The sequence below is a fragment of the Lathamus discolor genome, chromosome Z (genome assembly GCF_037157495.1).
Source record: "Lathamus discolor isolate bLatDis1 chromosome Z, bLatDis1.hap1, whole genome shotgun sequence".
Classification (NCBI taxonomy): Eukaryota; Metazoa; Chordata; class Aves; order Psittaciformes; family Psittacidae; genus Lathamus; species Lathamus discolor.
Window position 1 is genome coordinate 29,625,102 of NC_088909.1, and position 13,455 is coordinate 29,638,556.

At 38.5% G+C, this 13,455-nt stretch overlaps 1 long non-coding RNA gene across 1 annotated transcript in view; it reads right to left on the bottom strand.

The window, feature by feature from the left end:
- Window positions 1-13,455, bottom strand: part of LOC136005689 (uncharacterized) — a 68,496-nt gene that overhangs the window by 4,071 nt on the left and 50,970 nt on the right. The window contains exon 3 of the long non-coding RNA XR_010608838.1: window positions 5,768-5,831. This is a non-coding gene — a long non-coding RNA (uncharacterized LOC136005689). The remainder of the gene's footprint in view (window positions 1-5,767; window positions 5,832-13,455) is intronic.

Genomic DNA, 13,455 nt, shown 5'->3' on the forward strand with positions numbered 1-13,455 from the left:
GGCTTATGAGGGGGTTAGAGTAGATATAACTCATACTTTAATTAACTCAGCTTCCAGCTGTGAGTACATACAGGATATTTCCCTCACAGGTAAAGCTTCCCGTTGAAGTCCTTGCCCACCTAATTCAGTTAACCAGCAGCCATGGTGGCATTTAAAGCAGCTATTTTCCTTTTTCTTTTAAAGCTCATGTTTAATGTGGTGTTCAGTAATCATATGAAAGACTTGCTACACAAGCTACAGATTGCTGTTGAGCTAGGATGGGTCTCTATATATTTATTGCATTTAATGTTGAAACAGATGCCTTAATAACTTGGAATTGTCTTCTGAAACTCTACAAAACTGAGGAAAGAAGTGATAAATTGGGGGCAGTGGAGAGAAAAGATTCCTCTAATGAACTGAAAGTTGTTTCTTTCCTTTACAAATAGTATTATTTTTTAAGGATAAACCACTGTGAATTACCTGCTGCTGGCAGTTGTACTTCCAATTTCCTATACTGCCTATATAGAAATTTTTTTTAGCACTAGGAAGTAATTTCTGAGTAGTTTATAAACATGTTTAACTTACAGGTAATGTCATCTGATTTCTGTCAACATCTAGATTAAATGTTCTATCCAAACCCTCTGTTCTATTATTTTTTATTATCCAAAGAAATGTGTCTCGTCTTATGAGTTTTCAGAAATCCCCACTGAACTGCAGGGATACAGCTTTTGCCTGATATGTCATTAGACCTTCTCAATTATTAATATGTTCTTCCTAAGTTAGAGAAAATTTTTATGTTTTCTTTAAATCATTTTTTAAAAAAATGTATGGTCATTACCACTTGTAGCTGTAGGAATGTAGTTTTACATATAGGAACCTAATGTTCAAGTTTAATCCCCAAAGGATACAGCTTTTCCTTTCTTTACTCAGATGCTCATGCTGAAATAGACTAGATTGTCTGTCCCTTTTAGACACACCCCATACAGCAAGACAGAGCTCTCACATGTGCCTGTTGTACAGAGTTTTTTTTTGCTGTACCAGATCTGAGCAATGCATGAGAGCCATTTGGGAGCAAAGGAAGATGACTCTGGCCCTGTTTTGCAAGGGGATGAGAATTTTGCCAATGCCTGCTCTCCCCAAAGGCATCATATTTTCTACACTCACTGTTGGCAGGTTGCTCTAAGAGGTGAAATTTGGAATTTGTGTTTGCAAGCTTGTGTGCCCACAGTGCCTAGAAGAGCCAGGGCAGAATGACTAGAAGGTCCATAATGGAAAAAATCCTGGATGAAATAATTTTTGCATTGAAATGCATAAATCCTACTAACCTTTAACAGGAGTAGAATTTCAACTCCATTGTCTACAGACCCCTCTGTAATATATGTGAAAGGACAAAAGCCCTTATTCTGGCTCAGGGCCTTCAGTAGTTCACATAGAAAGACTGCAGAGATGCTGTGTGTCCTGAACAAAGTTAGCTGGCTGGCATCCAGCTGAAAGTGCAAGTTGTTCACAGAAGTGTTCTGTTTAGCTTACCTTAAACGGAGGTAACACACTTCATTTTCAGTTCAGCACTTCAAAAGTGCATTTGCTGGCATTGGGTGCAGGTAGAGGCTGCTTTTATTAGCACTGAATTTTATAGTTACTTTAAAGAGTGAGAAAAGTGCAACATTTCCTGTATATTTGCTGTTTGCAGCAAGGCATCTCCCAGTAGCCCAGTTAGATATTGCATTTATCACCATAGTAAATAGCCTGTATTACAAAAATATATATAAAAAAGATACAATTTCCCTCAGATGGAGGGTCAGCCTGCCATTTATTTATGCTCCAGTCCGTTAGTATGCACTGTGGGCATGGTGCCACACTGACTTTTAACCCTAATGGAGAAAACACGCAAAAGTTGACTATGGGCCTCAAGGGAACACAAAGCTTTAATGGCAATTTGAGTGTAAAATCTGGTCTCTGGAAGAAAGGTCACTACATCTGCATAACCCCCTCGAGTCAGGCTTAGACCCTTGTCTGTCTTCAACTAAAGAGGCATTTTTCTGTATCTTGAGGCTGCTTTAGTTTGAGGCACAGGGAGCACATGACAGGATCAGGGAAACTGAATGATGCTCGTGCATGTTTGACTGCACTCTGCATCCTAAGAGAAGACTTTTGGGAAGCCAGATCAATACTGCAACCATGTCCTGCGCAGCTGCTGTGTTGTTTCATTCTGTTGCAATAATTAATTGAAGTCTCACAACAGCAGGCATAATAAGCACCGCTCAGCCCTTGATATTCAATCACCTTTAACTGGTTGTATCATCTAAACCCCACAGTCAACTAGAGTTATACAGATTCCAACTGTGGAACTTTGTGGCCCTCAGCTCAAAAATGCAAAAGCAGGATGCCTTTCATGGCTATAAGGTCTATGTTATCCTTCCTCTTCAAGCCAAACCGTTTCCTCTTTTTTCTTTAAAGCCTAGCATAAGGCATTCAGAAACTGAAAACACAGTACTTTCTAGCTGAATGGTCTTTTACCCTAGTATCAGTCTCTTGTGTCTGACCACCTTTATGTTTTCATACTTTTTTCCTGTACTTTGTACCTCCTGTGTCCTGAGTCTCTGTTCAGAAAGGGAAAAAGCGGAAGAACCTTGATTCATTGGTGGGTGTGAAGGATAGAAACTATCTACATTACTCTGATGCTTTATTTTTAAATGCTAATTGCCAGCCTTTGAAGTTCTGTGCAGCTTCCATGGTAAAGCTGTTGACAACACAATGATGTGTGTTGAAGGGGGTCAATTATCAGTTCTGCAGGAACTTTTCCCTTGGTGCTGGTACCTTAAATGCCACAGAAAAAGTTCTCAAGCTGGGCAACCAGGGGCAGGGAAAGCAGTGTTGCCTACGGAAAATGAAGATAACAGAGGAAAACAGCAGAGTGGCTTGAGAAGTCATCCCAGGTCTAAACAACTGGACGAGGAACAGGGCTCAGGGTTGTAATTTGTCCCACCTTGGTAGGAGAAGTCTAGGAGGAAATCCTATTGGGCTTTCCCCACTTATTTTAACTTAAACTTGACTGGAAAAATTTCTAGATGAAAATTTGTCCTTCCCAACACATAGATGGATTTTGAGGCTTAATCGTCCTTTCAGCATAAGTCCCTAAGAAGGAGCTTCTCTCTGTAGTAGTCATCTAGGGTGGCCCATGCAGAAAGCTGAAAGGTTTTTGCAACAAAAAAGGAAGTTTTCCTGTTTTAGAGAGACGAAACTAAGGCAGGAGCTTGTGCACTGACTTGTAAATTGATTGGAAAATTAGCAGAGCAGAGCAAGGAGTGATACTGCTTCAATTTGACAAATACACAGAACAGCTTTTCTCTCTTCATTACCCAAATAATCAAAGTTTGCACTGCCTTCACAATTTTGTATGTTAGAGACACTGTGACACTGAGAACTTCGGGGTTTTGATTTCCTTTTAGAACCACAAAGTTATGCATAAAAAAGAAAGGGTGTGTGGGGGGGAAATGATATTTTCCTGGCTAAAATGTTTGTTGTGTCAAGGGTGGCAAAACCAAACTTAGCTTTTATAATAAAAATAGTGTCACGTCCAATTTCCCTTCCTACCTCAGTCTAACTCTGAAATGTTTTGAAGTAGCAGAGAGCTGCAGCGTAATAAAATCTGCAGAATATCAGCAATATTTTCAAACATGTGGTAATGTTTTCCCACACACATAAAAGTGACCCAGCCTTAACAAGGAACCAGACTGTTTCAAAAATAATGTTAATTTTGACAGCTGCCATAGCTATTATCTATTATGTTAACCTGAAGATTACAGTCCTTTTCTGAGACTTGAAGAGAGAACTATGCCTGTCCTCATTCCAGCTGATATGAATAAGTGGATACTACTAGAGCCAGCAACTAACCAGACAAATAGAGTTTTTGAGCCACATGCCCCAACCCCCTGTATTTCTATGAATTAACACCTAGAACATGCATGTGATGGATACAAATCCCTTTTTACAATATATCATTTAAAAGGCTTCGCTCCTTTTAGTGTGGCTTATTATAGGCAGACATAAGAGCCCTGTTTCACCCTGACCAACATCAGTGGCAAATTCAAATTGATTTTGTTTGGGAACAGGATTGGACCTTTCATTGTCAAAGATTTCTTTTGAGAGTTGACATTTGCATGGAATCCTTCTTCCCTGCAAAGCATTTTATTACAAACTACTGTGATTATCTTTAAACAGCACAGGCATCTTTTTAAAACTGCTATTTTTTTGTCAATTTATTAAACTTAATACTTAAAAATTGATAACACTCGTGGGAGGTAGGCAGGACCAAACTGAAGAGTAGGAGAACTGTTACTTTATTTCATTTCTCAAATTAATGAGGGTTTTTTTGTCTGTTACTAACCTAAGACAAGCTACATTCCATTTGATTAATTAATGATGAGAAGCACAAGGAAACCATGGAAAAATTTAAACTGTGGTTTGAAATGACAAATATTTGTCTTTTTGGTATTCCTCAGTACAAGTATGAAATAGAATTTATTGAAGTTCAGCAGCTGTATAAAAATGTTCCATAGCTGGAGCAGAGAAATGATTTAATAAGTTCTATGAAAAGTCAATTTGCATGAGATCAGCACCTAGCCTATAACTGGTGGTAATGGATTGTTGGCTTGATTTTATATCACTTGACATCAGATTACAATACACTGAATAAATGTTAACCTATAATCCCTTTAGTAAAAGCTGGCTTTGTTTGTCTTCTCCTGTAGACCACATTGATTTTCTCTTATTGGATGCTCAAGCACTGCACCTCAGATTGATTACTTTGAATTAAATGTGCAGAGAACATTTTTATAATTCTAAAACAGGAGTCTTGACATTAAAGAGATACCTCCCCCTGCTACACTGCTAAAAGTATGCTCTACCATTTAATTTGGATTTCTTTCATTTTCCCATTTCTTTTCAGGGTTGCTGTGATGCTGACCCCTGCTCTGCCCCTCTGCCCCTTGACCCTGACACATCTGACCAGTGAAGACTCTGGGGGTGGCAAATTAATAGAAGCATTGCTTGTTAATTGCATAAGAGGAAAGCCAAGAATTCATCACCTCAGTCATGGCCATTGCTTCCCTTTGACCCTCTTCTCCCACAAGGCTTTTGCTGGTGGTCACATCTGTGGTTTTTCTATATCCTACATATTTGCTGTATAATTATTCAGCATCAAACCTTATTAATCAAATCGATGCTGTGTTTTAAATGGAAATGACTGGATTAATACAAGCATTCATTTCATCCTGAAAATCTTGATAGCTTTAGCACATGGAATCCAATTGGAATATAAAAGAAGGGATGTAGAGACCTGATTGAATTAGGAGAGGCGTGCTGCACATTAAATTACATGTACCAGCAGGGGTCCATGCTTTTATAATAAAATGCTACTGTAGAGTGTACACATCTTGTACCTTCTGTGATTTTGTTATACTGGTCAGTGCTCTTGTGCTAAACAGGTCTCTGATGGCCATTTATATTTCAAAATACATACTTTTAAATGAGATCTGCCACTTCATAAGTCTTGTCTTTATTTCAGTTTCTTTATGTATTTTTTGAAATAGTGTTAACAAAGCAACAAACATCATGTTGCTACTTCTTACTGCTTGGTTAAGGAGACGTTGTACTTTTTCCAACCTAACATACTCTCAGTTAAAAACAGTATGCCTAAACAGTTTCAGCAATAAAAAGAAAACAAGTCATGAGGAGCTTAGCTGAATGTTGCACACATGCTGAACACCCTAAGCAAATTGCTGCTTACCCACTTTGGTGATTTTGGCCTCCTTTTACAGCTTGTGTGGGTTTCCAGTTTCTTTCCACTGAACCTGATGTGCAAAGGGCAGTGGTGGGAAGTTAGAAAAGGATAAATGGTAAAAAAAAAATAATTACAGACATAGCAATAATATTATAAACAGATTCAAAGAGCAGCTAGCACTACTTGGACCTGACCTGCAGGCTGGTCTTAGGCTCGTGTTCTCATTGAAATCCATAGTCTGTAAGGAAGGATTTTCTGTATGCAGAGTGGGATTTCTTTTTGATTGTTTGATAACAAGATGTAGAAGGGAAAAAGAAAAGGTACTGCTATGTCATGTGCAAGCGTTTTTCATTAAGAAAGACCAGAAGACACCCAAAGGAGAAAGATGCCAACTCAAAGCTTTCTTCTTTCCACAGTGGTTTCTGCAAGTGCCCAAATATGCAGAAACATTCTGGAGAACTTTGATTGCTGTTATGTTGAAATTTGAGCACCCAGTTTTGCATAATTATCTCTGGGTAGCCTATTTCTCAATGTGGACCTCCCTCCACATTTTCTGTCTAGCTTTGTGTTTATGCAACTAGATATCCAACCCCAAAAGCAAATGACAACAATGTGTTTTTCCTGTTCATGAAATTCTGCTCACATCACGAGTTGTCCTGTCTCAGCAGGAAGATGACTTCATGTTGAGACAGGAAGTTGACATAGAAGGTACAAGATGATTTCCTGAAGATGACTTCAGGAAATCAAAGTTTTCCCAAAACAAAAACTGGAAAATAAGCATGGTTCAGGGAAGGAAACTGGAGCAGATCTCTCTTCAAGCTCAGCTTGAGCTCTACCTATTTTCAGCATCAAAGCACAGAGCAAAAGGGTGGGTGACATGCTCCCTGGATGGGAGTCATCAGTAAAAATTTCTATATGTCCCTATCCTCAATGTGGCATGATAATTCATTAGAGATTTATATGCAAAATCCTCAGAAAATGCATTCTATGAGTAATAAAATGATGTGTTATCATGTAAATCCATACTTAATACAAGATTGAAATTACTCAAAAGATGTTTACACCAATGTAGTAATGAAACTGTATTTGGCAGTCACAAAAATAAGTTACTATGGTTTATTTTATGACATAAATTATTTCATTTTAACATCTCTACTGTCAAATTAGATGAATTTACTTATCAAACTTTATACATAGTTCATGATTAGTTGTAAAAGAAGATTAGTTATAAAATAAGTCAGCTTAACATCCAGACATAGGATTTTAATAACAACTTGATATACAAAGACTGTCAGGTGCTGTCTGCTAGTGAGAAATAAATAATACCCTAGACCCTCACTGTAATTACCATCATTCACTGTACATATAGGATCTGCAGTGCAGCTCATAATGGCGCAGAGTCAGAAGTGCTTAATTTCCCTTGCCCAGCTCCTGGCAAAATCCGTGTAACAGAGAGGAACACTGGTGGGTGATGGGAAGATATTTGCTGGGCTGAGACTTCCAGGTGACTTCCCACACTGGTTTAGATAAGGCAGATAATGAAATGTGAGCCTTTTTCCCATGTCCTGGTCACTTAAAAATAGTGAGTGAGAAGTCTCATCAACGTTTCAGTGACGGTCACGGAGAAAGTCACATGTTCAGTGATGCAGACACAGTGACTGCTTTCTCTAGAATTACATGTGATGTACATTTTCTTCAGTTTGATTTTTTCTTAACATTTCTTAACAAGAGAAGGAGAACAGGTATCCATCTTTTCATGCATGTGGACATCAGAAACTTTGTGCTGTTTCCTGAGCTACATTACCACTACCACTTGCTGTTCACCCAGGCAGCTTTAAACAAAGCAGCTGAAGTGGCTTAACCTTAAGCTTATGTTTAAGTTAGTGGGACCTGTAAACATTCTTTTAACAGATTTATTAAATAACAATGAATCAGTAATTTGAAATGCACAAGATATGCTGTACATCATAGCTTCTCTCCTGCCTGTGGCACATACTAGGTGTCATTTCCAAGCATCCATTCATCTAAGTCACTGAACAAAAGACAACCTTCAACACTTTGGAGGCCCCTTTGCACAAAGAATGAAATTTTTGAGATAAATAAACTTTGTGAAGGTTAGGGATGATAACGGAACAAATGATCTCTATAACAGTCTGCAAATTACATGTTGTAATGTAAGAGAATCCAGCTGAATAAATATAACATTCAAAGGACGAGCTCTCCATTCTTCTCGCAGTACAGTACAAAGATAATGGAAAACATGTTCTAGAGACTATGTCCACTCAGACAACAAGCTATAAAATGTACAATGACCCAGTGAAGTCTTTCTGAAACACATAACTGATAACAGCTAAACATTTTTCAAAGAAAACATTTTCAAAGTGCTTTATGTTTCACCTTTTAAAGAAAACAAACAAACAGCAAACCCATAACAAAACACCAAAACACAAAGCAGCAGGTTTGTGCAAATTGGGCTTACGCCTTACTATCAGGTAGAGATGGGAAGATCCTCCAAGCCTCAGCTTACACCCATGCCTTCCCATAAAAGGAATGAGTAAGGAATTTTCAAACATAGGTGATATGTAATATACGCATCTATTTCACAAGGTTTTTACCTCCCTAGCATGATGTGGGAAAGCATCTGAAACAATCACAATTTTCTGCCAGCTCTGCATTTAAGAAAGAATATATAAGTTGCCCTTTGCTAAAAGCCCAAGATTTTAATACACATATTGCCTGCTTTTAACAGCAGAGCAATGCAGCAGGCTGAAGCTTTAGACCAGCCTGATATCCCTCCTCACACCAGATCCTCATATAACCCAGGACATCTCAACAAACACTTGAAATGCTACCAAACCCTAGCCGCCACTTCACATGATTTATGATGTCATTAATGTCAAGCTATCAGTGGACAAGAGTAAAAGAGACAACAGCAAAGCTGACTAAAAACAAATAGTTTTGATTAAACTCAAGGACAGTCAGTACAGCTTTCAGCAAAAAAGCATTAATCATTTCCGAAGCTGACCTTGTTTTTTCCATCCCAAATGCAAACATAATACGTGTAGGGATTCCAGTAAAATATTTGAAGTAGATTGTAGCTAAATTCCCTTTTTTAGGCAAAAGTAATAAAGAGCAGCCCCAGAACATTTTTTTTTTTTTTCCTGTGTGGTCAATGTTGTTGATAATTGCCTCAGCACTCTAAAATCTGCATGTCTGTTTTTTTCTTATAAGATATGAAGGCTGTCATTTAGGTCTGAGGCAGTTTTCATCCTTAGAAAAGTGATCCCTATAGTATTTTCAGAAAAAATCAGTATCCACAGATGCATACTGCCCTTAGAAAAGTAGCCCATAATAAACAATGACAACACAGCCCAATGATAGGCTGAATATTAAAAAACTAAAAAAGAAAAAAAGAAAGGAAAAGAAAGCGTGCAAGGTGGAATAAATTATTTTGATAGAGAACCCCTATCTGTATGAATGCAGAGTTACTCGAGGTCTTTAGCATTATTTTACAGAAGTAGAAATGCAGAAAGTAAACTGCACTCTTAACAAACACAGAAAATGCATAGTTGTCTTTCTTATACTGATTATTCTGTTTGCAAAATCATAAATGTGTATGTTGGTGTAACGTGTGTGTAAGAAAGTTCTGTGTATATGTGTGTGTGTTAATAGAAAGAGAACAGAAAGCATGATGGAATTTTTTATGAGGCAACCTCAGACTGGATCAAGCCACCTCAGGAATCACATTCCAGGCTATGAGAGATCTACCCTAAGTATTCAAAATGCAGATGGAAAGTAATATTTCAGGCTTTGAAAACATTATCAAAACCACTTTTTCCACAATAATAGGTATTATTTTTGGAGCTAATGAGGATTTGTACAAAAGTTCATCTTCCTTAGAAGAGGAGTAGCTGCTTCCCTCTAAATCTTTAAAATCTGTACAGAAATCTCACTCTCTTCTGCTCTCTCATTCTAATAATCAGCTTATAGTATTATTATTTCACAGTCTACAGTGGCAAGGTTAAATGTGTCCTTCCAGCAAACATGCCTTTCATAACTTAGTGTGCAATTAGATTATTAATGTAAAAGTACAGAAGGGCTATTATGGCTTCAGGACAAAATAATTAAATGACTATTTCAATTTTAATTGTTTATATAAGTACCTAAAACTTTTAATTATTTTTTTTCTTATTATCTTATTATAATACATAGCTCAAATAATATCGCCCATTCCTTTGGTACGTGCCATGATAAGGAGTGGCAGCTATCACTTCCAGTTGCAAACACTTTCTTGAAGCACACTTGAAACAAAAATTTTTGCTTCTAAAATTAGTCATATTTACTTTGATTAAGAAAAACTTTCTGCTTAGAGCTTTTATGGGAAAAAGACAGGCTGTATTATAAGTATTAACTGTGCATGAGAACATTTGTAATATCACCCTTGGAGAATAATAAACAGATACTAGAGATTGAAATTCTGACATAGTTTACAGAACAATAATCCAAACATCTGTTATAATGACAAGGGATTTGAGCAGAATAGAGAGTACATGGGAAAGCTATGCTACTTTTAGTACAGTTATAACATTAAATCAAAGCACTGCAGCTCAAGGCAGCTTGCTGCTAATATAAACAATTTTCTACATATTCCTGGGCCACAAGCCAGATCTCAGGATACAGTTACAAGCTCAAGGTCAAGAGGGAATCAACGGTATGAAATTACCCTCTATGAATCAAAAGAATAAATGGATAATCAAGGATGAAAACAAATTAGAAGGTATACTCTCACTTAACTCATCAAATAAATTTGCTGAGTAACTTCATGCACTGAATACGTTGTAGGATCTGCAGAGGCTTTAATGCATTTATTGCTTAAATCCACAGCATCAGCATTTTTTGAGGCAGGCTTACCAAATCACCTTTTTATGTGTACCTCTTTCTATATCCAACATCTGACTACAATTATGAAGATAAATATTTAATCATGTCATTTGCTCAAGAGAAAAGTAAATAGGATTTCTCTGAAAATTACATTCTTGCCTCCATATCTTACCCAGGAAAACCAAACACGTATCTCACTTCTGGTCTCATTTCATCTTCCACGGCCAAACCAGGCCTTTTCAGGCTGCAGCAAACGTGAAAAATTCACTGTAGCTGGTGATGAGGAGGGCTTTCCTGCACAAGACTTTCAAAGTAATCTTCATAACAATGAAAAGTTATGCATATGTTTGTTAAAGAGCACATTCGGGTCTTTTTATTTTTCTGCACAAGCAGGCATGCAGCAATGTGTGAGCTCAACTCAGTCAATGAATGTTTTGAGCATGCATGGACATAGTACATGATGCTCCTGAAGGGCTAGGAGAAAGGAAATGGCTTTGAAATGTTAGCCAAGAAAATGCATTTCTGTCATTTGCACTTGTCTTTTTTCTTACTAGAGTCAATGGCCACCCAGCATCAGCACATTCAGGGGGTTCATCCTAAGTAACTGTTTTAAACTCAGGATTTCCATGGGAGTGAATATTTTTGTAAGAGTACCTCACTCTCCTCATTAATTGCCGGAGAAAGCTGAGTAATCAGCTCAGATTTGCTGCCTCACATGTAGAAAGTTGCAGCTGGGTGATAGCAGTCCCTTCAAAGACATATGTGTTACTCTTCAGCACTCCCAGCTAAGTTCAGCATTTCCCACAAAATACGGCCTAAATATCTCCAGACCAGATTGCCCCTTTCTTTCTATGTATTGCGCTGAAAAGTCACTACTAATGGTTCTATCTCCGCACATTTAAATTACACTCATTCAATTAAAATCTCTGCAATTATTGTCAGTTAGTAATTATTTTATTAACAAGGACATGAAGCAATGGACTAATTTTTTGTAAGCAACTGAGCACACATTATTTACTGACTTTTCATTGCTACTGACTTGCATGCAATTATGACCACTGTTCTTGAGGTGAAATGTCCTTTAGCTGGTCTCATAACTGTTGAAGAAATGGACGAAATGTAGCTCGTTGTCCTGGGTTCACCAGTAGCCGTTTTTCTTCTTCTTAGTAGCTGGTGCAGCGCTGTGTTTTGACTTCCAGCCTGGGAACAGAGCTGATAACACCGATTGTTTTTAGTGGTTGCTAAGTAATGTTTATTCTGGCTCAGGACTTTGTGAGTCTCATGCTCTGCCAGGGACAACGGGAGGCTGGGAGGAAGCAGAGACAGGACACCTGACCCAAGCTAGCCAAAGAGGTATTCCATACCACAGCACGTCATGCCCAGGGAGGTAAATGGGAGTTACCCGGAAGGGTACAGGCTCTCTTTGGGGGGGGGGGGTGGGGGGGTGGGGGGGGTGGGAAGAAGGGGGGGGTTGAACTCGTTCAGGGGTGGTATCGTATTCTCTTCTCTTGTTATTTTCTCTTATCATTATTATCATTGGTGATAGCAACAGTGATTTGTGTTATACCTTAGTTACTGGGCTGCTCTTATCACAACCCGTGATGTCTTATCACATTCTCTCTATTCTCCTCCCCATCCCTCCAGGAGTGGGAGGGGCGGGGGGGGGGGGGGGGGGCGGGGAGGGTGTCAGAGGAAAGAAAGAGGGAGAAAAGGGGGGGAGTGAGTGAACAAGCTGTGTGGATTGGTTTAAACCACGACACTCATCATGGTTTTAATAACTGTGATGTTACCAACTTCTTTGATTCAAAAATACAGGGGTTTCATTATTTCTGTGTGAAAAAAACTAGCCAATTTTGTTCCTTTTCAAAATGATTTATAGTCCTCCTCCTTTCCAGAGAGTTGTTAATATCAGATGCCACAATCAGCTGTAACCATCATAATTTCTTCTTGCTAGCGAGGAGAAGATTTAGGATGTGATGTTAGATCTCCTCAGGTGCTGAGATATGACAGCTCCCAGATCAGATGTTGGAACTGAAATCAGGAATGCTTAGCACTCAAAGCCAAAGAAATTAGAAGGCTGTTTAGGGCATTTTGAAAACTGCCAAGATCAAACAGTGGTCGACGGTTGTTGACCAGTTGCTGATGGAACAAACTTCAACTTATCCAGCTGTAGGACTAAGACATTTAGCACTAATATCTCCAGAAAAAAATATGTCTCACTTTGTTACTATTATTCACAGTAAAGAACTTCATCCTTATACCTAACCTGAACTTCCCCATTTAAGTTTAAACCCATTACTCCTTGTACTACCACTGCAGTCTCTGATGAAGGGCCCCTCTCCAGCATCTTTGTAGGCCCCCTTCAGATACTGGAAGGCTGCTCTGAGATCCCCAAGTAACTTCTCTACTCCAGGCTGAACAGTCCCAATTTTCTCAGCCTGTCTTTATACTGGAGGTGCTCAAGCCCCTCATGACCTCCACTGGGCTTGCTCCAATAACTCCGTGTTATTCTTATTCTGGGGACACAAAACTAAAGTATAAGACTAAAATATGAATAAAAAGTGTATCCCACTTTATGAGTACTACTATATTTACTCTCTGAACTCATTGAAGATGAGTACTGAGAAAAACTAACGCCCCAAAGCCATTAAATAAAAATATTGTGAAGACATGAAGACTGTTGTGTTTTCATGCTGTGTGTGGCTCACTGAGATTTGATCCTGGTCACGTCCTCACTGCATACCAACGCATCATGATCATTGCATCCTGAAGAGTAGGCCTTGTAAAGTAAGGCAAGCACCTTGTGGTCCATG